The 15,657-nt window shown below is 43.6% G+C and overlaps 1 protein-coding gene across 8 annotated transcripts in view; it reads right to left on the reverse strand.

Moving 5' to 3' along the window:
• SIPA1L2 (signal induced proliferation associated 1 like 2) overlaps positions 1-15,657 on the reverse strand; it is a 277,958-nt gene that overhangs the window by 202,867 nt on the left and 59,434 nt on the right. For all 8 annotated transcript variants that reach the window (XM_075064154.1, XM_075064151.1, XM_075064152.1 and 5 more), the window contains exon 2: positions 1,470-1,544. The gene's annotated coding sequence lies outside the window, so the exon portion shown is untranslated. The remainder of the gene's footprint in view (positions 1-1,469; positions 1,545-15,657) is intronic.

Raw genomic sequence — 15,657 nt, forward strand, 5'->3', positions numbered from 1 at the left:
CTGCTCACTGTTAAGTCATCTCTACTTGAGAGGATTTATCCCTGTGGCTCAAAAATACTTCTGGAATTTTTAGCTTTGAGTTGACCAGAATATTGGAGTAAAGTAACAAAATCCCTGTGGAAAATACCAACAATCACCAAAATGAACACTATTATATAACTATCAATACACTGAATATATTTTTCAGAAACTTTTATAACAACTGCTGCTGCTTAATATAAGTTGGCCCAGTGCCATGTCCTCCCTCTTTGGCTATGGTTTTGAGAGTTTTTGTTTAGAGAGGAAGATCAATTAATATATTTCACAGACCTTCCTCCTTCCTTCCTGTAAGCGCCCGACCTACACACACACAACCTGCCTCCCCACTGAACAGAGGGTTTAATCACAAGGAAATCTTTTTTGTAGGAGCCCCTTATGAATGAATTGACAGCACATCACTGACTATTCTGCAAACAGCACTTTTACTCCACAAAAAAAGTTCCTTGTGTATTCTGAAAGTCTTATCAACTAAAGGTAATGAGTAAAGTATGTTTCCACTGCTTATTACCCCATTAGTACTCAGAATCCAAATCTGGTAATAGTAAGAAAGCAAGAGCTCGATTCTATTCTCTGAGGCATAAACAGGATTGCTTACTAAGCTCCAGGTACATTACTGTGAAGCCATGGAAAACAATGACACTGCACAGGTGTCACTGAGACCATTTCTAGCAATGATATATGAAAAGGAAAGAACCCAGTTTAACTTTCAAAATCCAACTGAGTCTTCAATGCTGGTTGTTAGAAAACCATTTTTATTTGCAAAACCGAGTACAATCTGATAAGAAAGTCATTGAGTGAGAATAATGTCAGGATATTTCAATATTTTTTTTAAGCAGTCACTTTTAGAGTATGATAGAACTACATATTAAACTTTACCTAATCAAATGATAACAGCCCATGAATGGTTTTAACTTCTTGGGTAACCCATGAATGGTTTTAACTTTTAAAAGACTAGCCCATGAATGGTTTTAACTTCTTGGGTAACCAAAAAAACCCAAAACCACCTTTTAATCATTAATTTAATTTTATAGCTGTCTCCTTTACTGAACAGGGAAGAGAATTAAATAATTTACCAACAAATTTGATAACCCCAAACAAATTTCTCTTTATAACCTAGTAAGTGAAAAATTAGAGCAATGGCCAAATTTCCAAAACTACAGCCTCAAGTTCTAACTGCAAAAAAATTCATTTGCACATTCAAGTTGTTTACTTGCATACTCAAATTTGTATTTGCATGTACACATGTAGATGCATGTGTGAATGCATTTTTTTTGTGGAGACTTTAGCTTTTTAAAAGGTGTAATATTTTTTAAAAGGTGACTAAGAGTTTTCCAAACAAATCTAAAATTAGACTGGAGCATACTACATCATTCATTTAGATAGCCTGGTTGTGAAATCAATACCCTCAACAGATTAACAGGTATGCTTACCTTTGGCTATAAGGGTTCCAAAAGTATGCCTTCTCACTTCCTTGTTTACTGATACAGGGAACAATGAAGAAGAGCCTGAAAGTCAAATGAGAAACCCGTATTTTTAATATGAAGGCACTCTAAACATGAATATCAATAGCAAGCATACATAAAATCAAATGTCTATATCTTAAACCAGTGGTTCTCAAACTTTATTGCACTGCGACTCTCTTCTGAGAACAAAAATTGCTACACAACCCAAGAGGGGGGGACTGAAGTCTGAGCCCATCCATGCCCTTCCACTCAGGCTGGGGCAGGCCAAAGCCGAAGTCCCAGGGCTTCAGCCCCAGGCAGTGAGGATCTGTAACCCGAGCCCGGGGCAGTGGTGCTCAGGCTTCAGCTTCAGCCCTGGACCCCAGCAAGTCTAACACTAGCCTTGGCAACCCCATTAAAACCAGTCACGACCCACTTTGGGATCCTGACCCACAGTTTGAGAACTGCTGTCTATTTAACAGAACAATAATCTACATACACAAATATGGAAATATAGCCCTGAATGGTAAGAAATCAGTACAACTGTTTCATATCCCATATGATTTATTGCTATACCTTCTTAGGTGTAATTAATATGCTAAAACATGTGGTAATTATTCCTGTCTACAAAAAGTCAAGGAATTTAACTTAGATTCCTGGAGACAAAAAGCAATTTGTTGAGATATTAATGAAAAAAATTCACATTCTATACATTCCAGTGCCTAGACATATAGTACTAGGAGTGAATATTTCTGTATGAAAGAAGCTAGAACAAGAACATTTTATATAGGTCTGTTTAGCCAATCAACACACAGATGTGGAATACAAACTAACATTCCGTAAGAAGTGGCTGGACCCTTTCTAATCTATATCTGTATTAACAGAATTGCAATACAGACATTGAATGCGCTCTCTAGGTATTAAAATAGACTTTTATATGCAGTTTTACACCTATATAGTAAAACACAGCAGGAACAGATGTGGCTGCCTAAACTAAATGATCAATGCAGGATTAAAAGAAACACTACTGTTATAGAATAGTGAACATAATTAATATCTTATTTACTAAAAATCCATCCAAGCAGGCTACATAAAGCCTCCTAATCATAAGTTTACTGCATTTAGATATGGTAGACAGCAGTTGTATGTATATATAGTAACTCCTTGCTTAACGTAGTTATGTTCCTGAAAAATGCAACTTTAAGTGAAATGATGTTAAGCGAATCCAATTTCCACATAAGAATTAATGTAAAGGGGGGGTGTTAGGTTCCAGGGAATTTTTTTTCCCACCAGACAAAAAACTATATATTATATGGATATACATACAGTATATGTTTTAAACAAACAATTTAATACTGTTCACAGCTATGATGATTGTGAAGCTTAGTTGAGGTGGTGAAGTTAGAGGGTGGAAGAGGGAGGGATATTTCCCAGGGAATGCCTTGCTGCTAAATGATGAACAAGCACTCGGCTAAGCCCTCAAGGATTAACACGTTGTTAATGTAGTCTCTCACACAAGGCAGCATGAACACGAGGGAGGAGAGACAGCACAGCAGACAGACAGGCACACACCTTGTGTGTGGGGGAGAGAGAGATGCACACTCCCCCTTAAAGTAAGCTGAACCACTCTTAAGCGCATTGTCTTTTTAAGTGGATCAGGAAGTTGAGACAGCAGCTGCTGCCCCAAGCTCTCTATGTCTCTCTCCGTCCGTATCCCCTCCCTGCTCTATATGGAGAAGGGGTAAGCAGGGTGTAGGAACAGGAGGGAGGGGGACACCCTGACATTAGCCCCCTCCCTTCCCGCCCTGCACAGCAAGCAAGAGTCTCTGGAAGCAGCACCAAGGCAGAGGGCAGGAACAGCATATGGCAGTCGGGGGAGGAACAGCTGAACTGCCAGCAATTTATATCCTGCTGGGCAGCTGCAGCACAAGAAACTTAGGGGAGTGGGGAGGTGATGGTGGGCTGCCGGTCCACCCTCGTTACAAGCCCCCACCAGTCAGCTGTAACAGGCTGCTCTTCCTGCAATCAGCGGACAAAGCAGGCAGTTGCCAAACGACATCAGAAGGAAGCATTGCACAATTTTAAATGAGCATGTTCCCTAACTGATCAGCAACGTAGCAATGAAACAATGTTAACCGGGATGACTAAGTGAGGAGTTACTGTATTAGGGAGAACAAAATACTATCTGAGGGCCAGTGGCAGTCTCCAGTTGCCTTTTCCCTAAAGCACAGTTTACACTTAAAAGTTTGTCAGAATAGCTATTCTGGCAAAATCCTCCTAGTATGGACACAGTTTTATGCCATCAAAAAAGTGTTTTTTCCCTTATAGCTTGTATCAGTTGGGTCAATAAAATCAGCTATACTGGGAAAAGCACTTTTTGTCAGCTTAACTGTGTCTACACTGGGTATTTTTGTGACAAAGGAATAGCACAAAAGTAAAACTCTGGACCTAACAAAACGAAAAAACAGAAAAGGCAGCACACCCCTTGATGTTAAATGTTTTAATGTAGACTAGGCCTAAGTGAAGTTTGAGTATCAAAGGCAGGTAGTTTTCTGTTGGTTAGGTTTTTTTAGAATCTCTGATAAATTCTAATGTAACCCTGGTGCTGAGCCCCTTCTCTGGTGCTCTCCTTTTTGACTAAAAAAAAAAAATTCGCTTATGAACGAGTATATACAGTATATATTATAAATTTATAGATAGAGACCTTCTAAAAACATTAAAATATATTACTGGCACACGAAACCTTAAATCAGAGTGAATAAATGAAGACTTGGCACATCACTTCTGAAAGGTTGCCGACCCCTGAAATAGAGGCTCATACAGTTTTGCAATGCTTAAAAGAGAATGCATAGATGACCACAATGCAGTTTTGCAAACACTCACAATTGCATCACAAGTCTTGCAGTGCTTGAGGTTTCTCTGAAATCCCCAGATCCTAGAGGCATGTGATTACCTGAGAATCTCAGCTTTTACCTTTTCTTAATTGTCATTTTGGGTAAGTCCCTAGCCCTCATAGTTGGAGAAAAAACTTGAAAACATGACTTGAATTTTCTCTAAAGGCTCAGATGCCAGAAATCTAAGATAAAAATCCTTTTTTATTTTAATTGTATGATTTTCAAGACAATATCATCTTTTTTTAGCCCGGACTCATTGATTTCTAAATGTTTCAGGCTAGCAAGTTTCCTCCTTCCCACATGATACATTGAGGTTTTTCCATGCAGTGCATACTTCTAGAATGTGCCCCAAATCTCAAAGAAGGCTCCTAGATTGCCGATTTTTGTGCTGGAAAAATGGCATCCATTAATTATCCGGTGAAGTAGCATTTAGAAGATTGGCAGTCTCATAAAAAGCTACATAACCATGAGACAAGCATTAGACTTCCTCCACAGGTTAGAATATTTTTTCTAAAACTCATCCAGAATACTTCCTGAGAAAGAAAGTTTATTGTAAGTGAGTATGATTAAAAAGAAAAGGAATTAACTACTTTAGTTTAAGCTTATTGATCCACAAGCATTTTAGGACTGGTCTACAGAATCCCTTACTCAGAATATTGATAAGCATCTACAACTGAAATAAAAGAACCCTCACGACTGTTCCACTACAGCTCTCCCGCTGACAAAACACTTCCACTCCCAACGAGAAGAGATAACATTGTCGGCAGGAGAGCACTCCTGCTGACAAAGCGCGGTTTACACCAGCACTTGTCATCGACAAAACTTTTGTGTTTCGGAGGGGTGTTTTTTTAACACCTGTGAACAACAAAAGTTTTGTCTTTCACTTGCCAGTGTAGACAACGTTTAAGAGAAAACCCTGAGAAAGGCCTAGAGACTTAGAAAATAGGCAGAAAACATGGCTGGATGACTTCTTGAAACTAATTTTAAGACTGTTTGTAGCAGAACATTAACAACATCCCGGATCTCCGGGTTGCATTAAACATACTTGCTGTAGAGCCACAACTAGAAAGTGAGAAACGGCAGGATTTAACAAAAGAATACAACATAAGAGGATAGGGTGCACGGCATATAGGTTGAGATTTGAACAAAACAAACTCCTTCCTTTTCAGACTTTAAGAAGATGCCTTTTATATAAAACTCTAGAATAACTTTAAATCGGGGAATTAAGAGGCATAAAGTTTTAGCAACTGCACCACTGAGGTCCATTCATCAAACATGTCAGGAGAGTGCACACTTTCAGTTCCAGTTTCCAAAATCAAAACCCAGCCCCCACCTCTTTTCACTGGTTTGGGTAGAAACACTCGGGAGTTAGGATTTCCATCCAGAGCAGTGGGAAAAGGGGACTCATTCTTATCATGATACATTGCTTCTTAAAATATAGCCTAATTCAGTGGTTCCCAACCTTTTTTGCCTGGCAGGCGCCAGACGACGAGCCACGGAGGACCATGGCAGCGGACGAGCATCCGCCGAAATGCCACTGACAAGTGTCAACGTCAGTAGGCATCGCCACTGAAATGCCAAGCGGCAACGTCAATAGGCGTTGCTGTTGACAAGCAGCATCATCCAGAGGCGTTGCCACTGACATGCTGCCGATTTTCTGGATGACGCTGCTTGTCGGTGGCATTTCAGCGGATGCTCGTCCGCTGGCCAGTATGCGGGTGCACTTAGATGTCCCGGTGGGTGCCATGGCACCCGGGGGCACTGCGTTGGGGACCCCTGCTCTAATTTATATTTTGGTAGCCTTATGCTAGAATTTAAGCTTTTCTGGCTTTTAGCTGTATTTTAAGCAAACTGCTCTTCAGTGTCTTCACTGCCATGATTTGAATTATATATTTTGGTGTTTTTACTATGTACATCTATTAAATGCTTTTAAGACATGGAGTAGAAGAATGGACATAAAAAGTAGAATTATTATAACAGATTTCAACTTTAGAATGTTATGGTAGAAAAACGCTTAACTAAAAATTTCACTATGTAGAGGACTATATCTACTCCATGCATGCCTGTGTCATACCTGCTTATTTTACTATTACAGCTTTTTATTATTGTCTGCACTTCCAGTTAATATATCTTCAAGAAAGTCTGCTTACTTTATAATGCTTATTGCTTGATCATCAGAATTCAAAGCTACTAAGTCCACAATCTTTGCTGGTGATAATGTTGGCGGGTGCTACGGAGGATACAAAAGAGACAGAATGAAAATCAAGTGATTAATCAGATTATACAGTTGGCTGCTAGAAAAAATAAAAAGACATGGTTTAACTTGTAAACTGAACATTGACAAACTCACTGATGAAGAATTACCACTACATTTCTAACCAGAATCACATTTAATATATTTTATGAGTCATGCCAAACTAAAGAAAGCATACTCCATGTACTTTAAGCCATTATTTGGGGAAAATCTGACTATGGCTTTTTTTTTTTTTTGGTAGTGAAGGAGATTGTATTTCAAAAGGTTGCCAGCTGGAAAGCAGGCTCTGCAAAGCAATTTGAAGCAATAAATAAGACATTTTCAAGGTGGTTTTACTATTACATAAAGTATTGAGATACTCATGCTCTACAAATGCCTAGTTTTTATTTTAAAAATGCACTTTCTACAGCTAATCAAGTTCTAAAAACACAAATGTAGTGGTTGGGGACAGATCCTGACAGGGACTGAATACCCAAGAACGCCTTTGATTTGAACAGTTAACATGGGTTGCTCAGTACATCTCTCAAAATCAGGGCTGAAATGATTATATGCATTTTGCTGCTAATTTCCCCTCAGAAAGCTAAACTTAATTTAACTTGCAATATCCCCAACACAATGGGCTGATCTCCATAAAAGGCACTTTTCCTTCCTTTCATACAGAAAACATCCTGTAAACAATATATTTCCACTCTTAACTGATTGCTTTTGTTTACTGGCAGGAACAGCAATAGCAAACTCGGCATGCAGCAGTGAGAGCTAGAAAGTTGTGTTTCATTTCCTACTGTGCAGGTGTTTTATACAAGGCATCTATTGTAATCCTTCAAGTTTCGTTTCAGAGGGAACATGCTGCTTCTTTCCAAAGCATAGACCAAGAATAACAGAACAACAGAATTAAGGAAACAGCAGTATGCTTCAGTGTGAAGCAAAATTGAAGTATACAGCTACCAAACCATACACAAGACTAACAAGTTTTCCTATTTTATTTGCCAACAAATACAAAAGGGAGGATAGAGAGAAAAGAAAATGGAGTAAAAAATATGAAATCACAAGACAAGTGCAGAACTTCACCATCTGATCGGTCACCTTTATTAAATCTCATTTTCAGACCCCAATATTTGTGTGTTCATTGCCTGTTTCGTTCCCAGTCCTGCAACTGCCCCCAGCAGGTAGACTCCTGTGTAGTGTTGGCAACTTTCTATTCACACAAAACCGAACACACTTGCCCCGCCCCACCTCTGAGGCCCCACTTCTTCTCTGAGATTCTGCCTCCGCTCACCCTATTCCCCTGGGCCCTGTTGCTCACTCTCCCCACCCTCACTCACTCATTTTCACCAGGCTGGGGAAGGGGGTTGGGGGGCAGGGGTGAAGGCTCCAGCTGGGGGTGTAAGCTCTGGTGTGGGGACAGGGATGATGGATTTGGGATGCAGGAGAGGGCTCCAAGCTGGGACTGAGGGGTTCAGAGTGTTGGAGAGGGCTTTGGGCTGGAGCAGGTTGTTAACATGTGTGAGGGAGAGAGGGCTTCAGCTGGGGGTGCGGGCTCTGGGATAGGGCTGGGGATGAGGGGTTTGGGATACAGGAAGGTGCTCTGGGCTGGGATCAGGGAGTTCGAGAGGGGAGGGGGATCAGAGCTGGGGCACGGGGTTGGGGCACGGGATGGGGGGCAGGCTCCGGGCGGCGCTTACGTCAAGCAGCTCCAGGAAGCTGCAGCATGTCCCCACTCTGACTCCTACACGGAGGTGCAGGCAGGTGGCTCTGCAGGCTGCCCTGTCCACAGGTGCTGTCCCCGCAGCTCCCACTGGCCGCAGTTCCCGGCCAATGGAAGCTGCACAGCCAGAGCTTGGGGCTTAGGCAGTGTGCAAAGCCCCTTAGCTGCTCCTATGCATAGAAGCCAGAGGGGTGATATGCTGCTGCTTCTGGACACTGCACGGAGCCCCACTGCGCTGCTGACTGGACCTGCCAGAGTCCTTTCGACCAAGCATTTCGGTTAAAAATGGGCACCGAGCAACTCTACTCCTGTGCCTATGCAGGGGCAGTTTCAGGACTACGGCCTGGTCTATACTAAAGTTAGGTCAACATAAGGTAGCCTACATTAACCTAATTATCAGTGTACACACTGCAGCCTTGTCCCGCTGATGTAAGTGCCCTACTACACTGACAAAGTAACTTACACCTCCATGAGAGGCACAGCGCTTATGCTGGTGTAGTTACTTACATCGGCTGCTGTCATCAATTTCAAGACTGGCTGCCAACAGCTCCCTACTCCCAGCCAGGCTGCAGCCTGGAGGCTTACCGCTCAGGGAGGCAAGAAGTCTGGATGGCTTCCCCTTCTCCCCGGTTCCACGCTAGGACGGGGAAGGCAAGGAGCTTGGGTGGCTGCTCCCCTCTCCCAGCTGGTAGCAGGGAGCCAAGAGCCCAGGGAAACATGGGCGGAGGGGGAGAGCAGCTGGGCTTCCGGCAGGGAGCTGCACAGCACTGAGAGCCTTGGCTTTCAGCCTCCCCTCGCCCACCTGTCTTCAGTTCGAGGAAACATTCCTGGTGAGAACATACATCACTGATAGAACAAGGATAGTGTGGACATCACAGCCACCGCAGTAATTACTGCAATGGCTGTAAGTTGACCTAACACTGGTTGACTTAGGGCTGTAGTGTAGATATGCCCAAAGGTTTCAAAGTATAAGCGTCTCAGGTCAGAAACAGTGTGTTTGTAAAGCACTTGGTTTTGGGTAGGCTATAGACAATTAAGAATATCTTCCTTTCATTAATAAAATCAATGCCTCTACATAGCATTAGGGGACCATGTATCTGATATAAAGCCAACATCCAGACGACACATGGTCACTAAAAATCTTTGGCACTTTAGTACTTGTGTCAGTTCAAACATCCAGGCCAATAGGGTTGCCAACTATCTAATCACACAAACCAAAACACCTTTGCCCCATCCCTGCCCTGCCCCTTCCTCTAGGCCCCACTCCACCCCGTCCCTTCTCCAAGGCCCTATCCCACCTCCGTTACTTGCCGTCCCCCACCCCCACTCACTTTCACTGGGCTGGGGCAAGGGGTTGGGATGTGGGAGGAGGTGCAGGCTGAGCCTGGACAGAAGATTGGAGTGTAGGAAGGGGTGAGGGCTCAAGCTCTGGAAGGGAGTTTGGGTGCAGGAGAGGGCTCAGGGCTGGGGCAGGGGATTGGGGTGCTGGCTCTGGGAGGGAGTTTGGGTGCGGGAGGGGGTTCAGGGCTGGGATAGGGGTGTGGGAGGGGGTACAGACTCTGGCCAGGAGGTGCTTACCTCGGGCAGCTCCCGGGCGGCAACCCAGCAGGGCTAAGGCAGGCTGGCTCCCTGCCTACCCTGGCCCCGCGCCGCCCCCGCCACTCCCATTGGCTGCAATTCCAAGGCAGGGCAAGAGTGTTTGGGTTTGTGTGATTAGACTGTTGGCAACCCTATAGGCCAAATTCCAAGTTAGACACGGTATAACAAAAACCCACCTTGGAATTTCCATTTAGCGATTTCTCTTGGTGTTCCACCACTAAAATGAATATATGAATAACCTTACCCATCCATCCACCCAAATCCTATGATGTGCTAACGTTAGTTGGTCTGAGGATGCTAGTCACTTCATGTAACCTTTTATCATGATTTAAGATCATTATCAGGGCCTTGCAATTCTCTATGCCCAACATCAGAGGGAAAAAAAAAATCACTTCTACACGTTTGTAATAAGGCACGTGCAACTAAAATAAGTTATTCTGTAATACCTTTACCTCTGTTTAAAAAGATCTTGAAAGTTATTACAAAATCACTAAATCAAATCATCTTAAAGCATTTAACAAAATTCAAAGTTGTTTTTTAAAAATCTCTTCCCTGAATGATTGACAGTTTATTTGCTTATGTATATTTTTGAATTCTTAGTATTTGATTGTCTGTATTTCACTTTGCATGACCTCCCTGCACATATTTGAATTACTGTACATACACTACAACAAACATGACGTATGTGCATGATCATTTACAAGAATCTCTTCATATCATCCTTTGAACTGCAACCTATGGCTATTTGTGCTTTAAATTATCACTGAGTTACCATAAGACATACCATGCCCATTTTCCCCAGGGAAGCAATGCATTCATGCAAAGTTGAACTGACATACAATACATGATCAGTGACCTGGCCATGTAAATCATATCACTGAAGCCTGCTGCTTATAAAAGCAGTAAGAATTTGCTAATTGAAAGTGATTAGTTATATGCTGTACATGTAGCTGTATGTTAAAAATTGACAACCATTTAGTTTTTGTTTGCACAGTTAGTTGCTGAGTTGGGTTGTCTATAGAATCTGCCGAACGACCGATAATTTTTATGGGTCCTTTCTATGGTTTAGATAATGAAGTACAGTTGGTAAACAGTGAGATTGACATAATATGTAGTGCACAATATATTGGTTAGTGAAACAACCTGGAGCAGACTGCTGTGTGGCTAAAGGGCAACCACTTTGTTGTTTCTTTCAATTAAACTTGTGGGCGCTCAAGTGCAATGTGCCTCTTACCCACTGGGTAGTTTTAGCACATTTTGAACGTAGAATTTTTTCCCTCCAAGTTGCATGGTTTTATTGTGCTGAATTTAATTATGGAAATACAAATTAAAGGTTACTTTACCCTCTCCACTTCTTTTTTCAAATGGGAGAGGAATTGTGCCTCATATTGAATGCATCAGTTAGATGACAAAGAATCAATGGAAAAGATTTGCCCACCATTTCAACTTGGGTCTCCTTACCACCCACAGAATAGGTAGCTAATAAGAAACTGTGATAATTTAGCTTCAAATTTCTTATCTTTCCTCTGGAATCCTCACCACTCAACTGGCACTGTTTAACAAACCACCACTTCCCTATTACGGAAGTTCTCTTCATTTCCTCCTTCTTTCTCACATATGGATCATGTCCAGATCCTGTCACTTCTTCCTCCACAACATTTCTATGATCTGTTTATCTGTTTTGTCCACACAGCTAAAAACAAAGTAATAAAGATGTGAGATGAGGGTCTGAAACCACTTCTTTTCTAGTGGTTAGACCACTGGTCAGGGGTTCAGGAGACCTGGGTTCAATTTCTAGATTCTGATCTTCTTATGCACCTTGTACTAGTCTGTGCCTAAGTTTACCATCTGTAAAATGAAGATAATGTTGTGAGGTGTTCTGATGATAAAAACTGTAAATACCAAGACAGATGGAGAAGCAAACAAACTTTGTATCTAGGCTACCTAAAAAATATCTCCATGCCTTCTTCCATTCAGCATTGTAGGCACAGCAAGCCTCTCCTAAATTGGTCCATAAGACCCTCTTATTAAAATCCCTCAAGACCCATAATTAGCCTGACACCTATAAGAATTCATTTTATTTAGAAAACAAAAAAGAGTAACTTTACTCTAAGTTGTTCTCTTGTATTAGTAGGGTCAATCCTATTGTTAGTAACCCCTCTCTCCCTGCCCCCCTTCCAAACTGCTCCCTAAATGTCTTGCTACAACTTTTATGTAAAATATCAGTTTAAGAACCTTGGGGCCAGCATCATGCCTTTTTGTGAGTGTTGCAAGACGCTGCCCATACTCCTGGGTGCTGTAAAATAAACAAACTATTAAATTATAAATACTACCTATAAAGATTATCAAGAAGTCAAAGTTCTTTTTACTACATTAGCAGTTTCTTCCGTAATAATTTGCAGATGACACAAAGATTGGGGTAGAGGTAAATAAGGAAGAGGACAGGTCACTAACAGAGTGATCTAGATCTCCTGGTAAGATGGGCACAAGCAAACAATATGCATAAAGTCTTATCTAGGAACAAAGAATGTAGGTCATACTTACAGGGAAACAGCAACTCTGTAAAGGACTTGGGGGGTCGTGGTGGATAATTGGCTAAACATGAGCTCCCACTGTGATCAGAGAGACGAATGCAACCCATCACTATATAAATAGGAGACTATCAAGTAGGAGTAAGGAGGTTATATTACCTCTATATTTGGTACCAGTGCGACTACTACTGGAATACTGTGTCCAGTCTAGTATCCACAATTCAAGAAAGATGTTGACAAATTGGAAAGGGTGTAGAATACAACCCCCAAGAATGATTAAAAGATTGGAAAACAGGTCATAGGGACTGTGCTCCTTAAGTCTACCTATTAAGCTTAACAAAGGGAAAGTTACAGAGTTTACAAGTATCTATATGGGGAGCAAACAAACAAAACGAAAATCTGATAGAGGGCTCTTTGATCTAGCAGACAAAGGTATAAAAAGATCCAACACAAATTCAGACTGGAAATAAGGTGTACATTTTTAACAAGTGAGGGAAATTAACTATTGAAAAAATTTACCAAAGGTTGAGGTAGATTCTCCAACACTAGCAATTATTATATCAAGACTGGATGTTTTTCTAAAATATAGGCAGCCTTCAGGGGTTCTCAAACGATGGGTAGAGACCCCAAAGCGGGCCATGACCCCATTTTAATGGGATTGCCAGGGCTGGTGTTAGACTTGCTGGAGCCTGGAACCAAAGCCTGAGCCCCACTACCCAGGGCCAAAGCAAAAGCCCAATGGCCTCAGCTCTGGGTAGCAAGGCTCAGGTTACAGGCCCCCCTCCTGGGGCTGAAGCCCTTGGGCTTCAGCTTTGGCCCCAACGGCCGGGGCTCAGACAGGCTCAGGTTTTGGTCCCAGCTCCTGGGGTTGCGTAGTAATTTTTGTTGTCAAAGGGGTGTTGCAGTTCAATGAAGTTTGAGAAGGACTGCTCTAGTTCAAACAAGAATTAATCCAGGGAAGTCCTATGACCTCTGTTATACAGGTGATCACATTGTGACCTAATGATCCCTTTTTTAATCTATTAACGATATTTGGTTAATATTTATAGTTCTTTTACGTCTTCAAAGCAGTGTACAAACACTGGATATTTAGCCCTCACAATCACCTTAAGGCAGGGATGGGCAAACTTTTTGGCCCAAGGGCCACATCTGGGTATGGAAATTGTATGGTGGGCCATGAATGCTCACAAAATTGGGGTGAGAGTGCAGGAGGGTGTGAGGGCTCCAGCTGGGGATGCAGTCTCTGGGGTGGGGCTGAGGAATTGCGGGTGCAGGAGGGTACTCTGGGCTGGGACTGAGGGGTTCAGAGGGAAGGAGGGGAGGAATCAGCGTTGGGGCAGGCTCCGGGCAGCGCTTACCTCAAGCAGCTTCCAGAAAGAGCAGCATGACCCCACTCTGGCTCCTATGCAGAGGCACGGCCAAGCAGCTCTGTGCGCTGCCCTGTATGCAGGCACCACCCCTGCAGCTCCCATTGGCTGCAGTTCCTGGCCAGTGGGAGCTTGGAGGGCGTCACTTGGGGTTGGGGCAATGTGTGGAGCCCCCTGGTTACTCCTAGGCATAGGAGCTGGAGTGGGGATGTGCCGTTGCTTCCAGGAGCCATGCGGAGTGGGACAAGACCCCGATCCTGCTCCCCAGCTGCCATGCTGGAGCGGGGCAAGCGCCAGACCTCACTTCCCAGCGGGAGTTTGAGGGCCAGATTAAAACGTCTGGAGGGCCGGATGTGGCCTCAAGGCCATAGTTTGACCACTTCTGCCTTTAGTAGATAATTAGGTGATGTGATCTCCATATCACAGAACACCCCAAAAAGAACCCCAACCAAAAACAAGATTTCAAGACCACATAGGAAGTCACCAGCAAAAATGGAATTAGAATGAAAAAGCTCCTAATTCCAAGTCTCTTGCACAGCTCACCAGACTAGATCCATGCTGCAGCCATTTCTATCACAATCACTGCAAATGGAGGAACATACTCAAAAGCTGCCTTGCCAATAGGGAAACGAAAGTGTTAAAGGACAGTTTTTTACTATAATGTTTTAAGTCACTTGTGCAGTCAGCGATTTTTGCTAAATTCAGCTAACAGGTTCACTATGCATGAAGGTTAAAATGTTTATTAGAGAATATTTAAATAAAGATGATACAAAGAGTTTGATGCGTCAGTTATTAGTCATCGGGAGTAACATACAGAGTATAGGGGACACTGGTATTCGGTTATTGGTTAGCATATAATATATACAGTCTATAATGTCCCCAGTGCGGGGTGTACGGTGGGTGGGGTCAAGATACAGTAGGGGAGCAGTGAGGGTACATCACTCATATAATGGGTTACACATAGCCATGATTAGAGTAAGCGGGCCGGGTAATGGGGACAGGATGACCCTCACATGGTGGAATCCAGGTCGGTGGGTTCAGGACTCAGGGGCTATAGTTTAGTAGGGGGGTTGTAAGGGTTTCCCCCTCCCCCCCATGGGTGCGTGAAGCCACATCGGCTCACTCCTGGTATTGGCAGTGGCCGGTGATGTGTTCAGCGTAAATGTCCCTAGACCACCGGATAGTGTCCGAGACCATCAAGCGTCTCATGAGTAGCACATAGCAACGGCCCACCCCACAGGCCCTAAGTACACGTTCATTATAGGGGTCCAGTGGGCCTGCGCCCCGACGAATAGGCTCGGTGTAAAACCTCTTAGCCTTGCCGCAAGTTGTCAGTCAAGGGGCGTATTTTTCGAGTTTACGGCTCAGGGCTTCGCGGAACGCCGGAGGTCCTGTTCTCGAAGTGGAGATCGTCACATCGCCGGGATGACTTTATTTCCGCTCCTCGTCCATGACGACGGACGTCTGGGCGCAGCGGCTGTCGGTGTCGGGGATGTGCGGTTGGACTCGCGAATCTCACCGAGGGTGGCGGGCAGGGCCATTCACTAGGCGGTCCTGGACGGCGCTGTGGCGCAGCTGCCAGGCTCATGGCATGGGGCTTGCAGCTGCCACAGGACGTGGGGCAGGTCTCCAGGTGGACCCGCCACTTCCGCAGCGCTTTGCTCCCGGTTGCCCGTGCGGATGGCTGCCATTGACCAGTGCAGTTTTAGCGGGCGCGGTGGTATGAACCGCCAGTTACAGCGAAGCGGAGTAGAGTGCCGCACGCGGAGGAGGAAGTGGTTTGCTTGGAGCCCCACGCCTCAGCCATGCTCCACCTCAAAGAGCCT

Source organism: Chelonoidis abingdonii, chromosome 3 (genome assembly GCF_003597395.2).
Source record: "Chelonoidis abingdonii isolate Lonesome George chromosome 3, CheloAbing_2.0, whole genome shotgun sequence".
In the NCBI taxonomy this organism is placed as follows: Eukaryota; Metazoa; Chordata; order Testudines; family Testudinidae; genus Chelonoidis; species Chelonoidis abingdonii.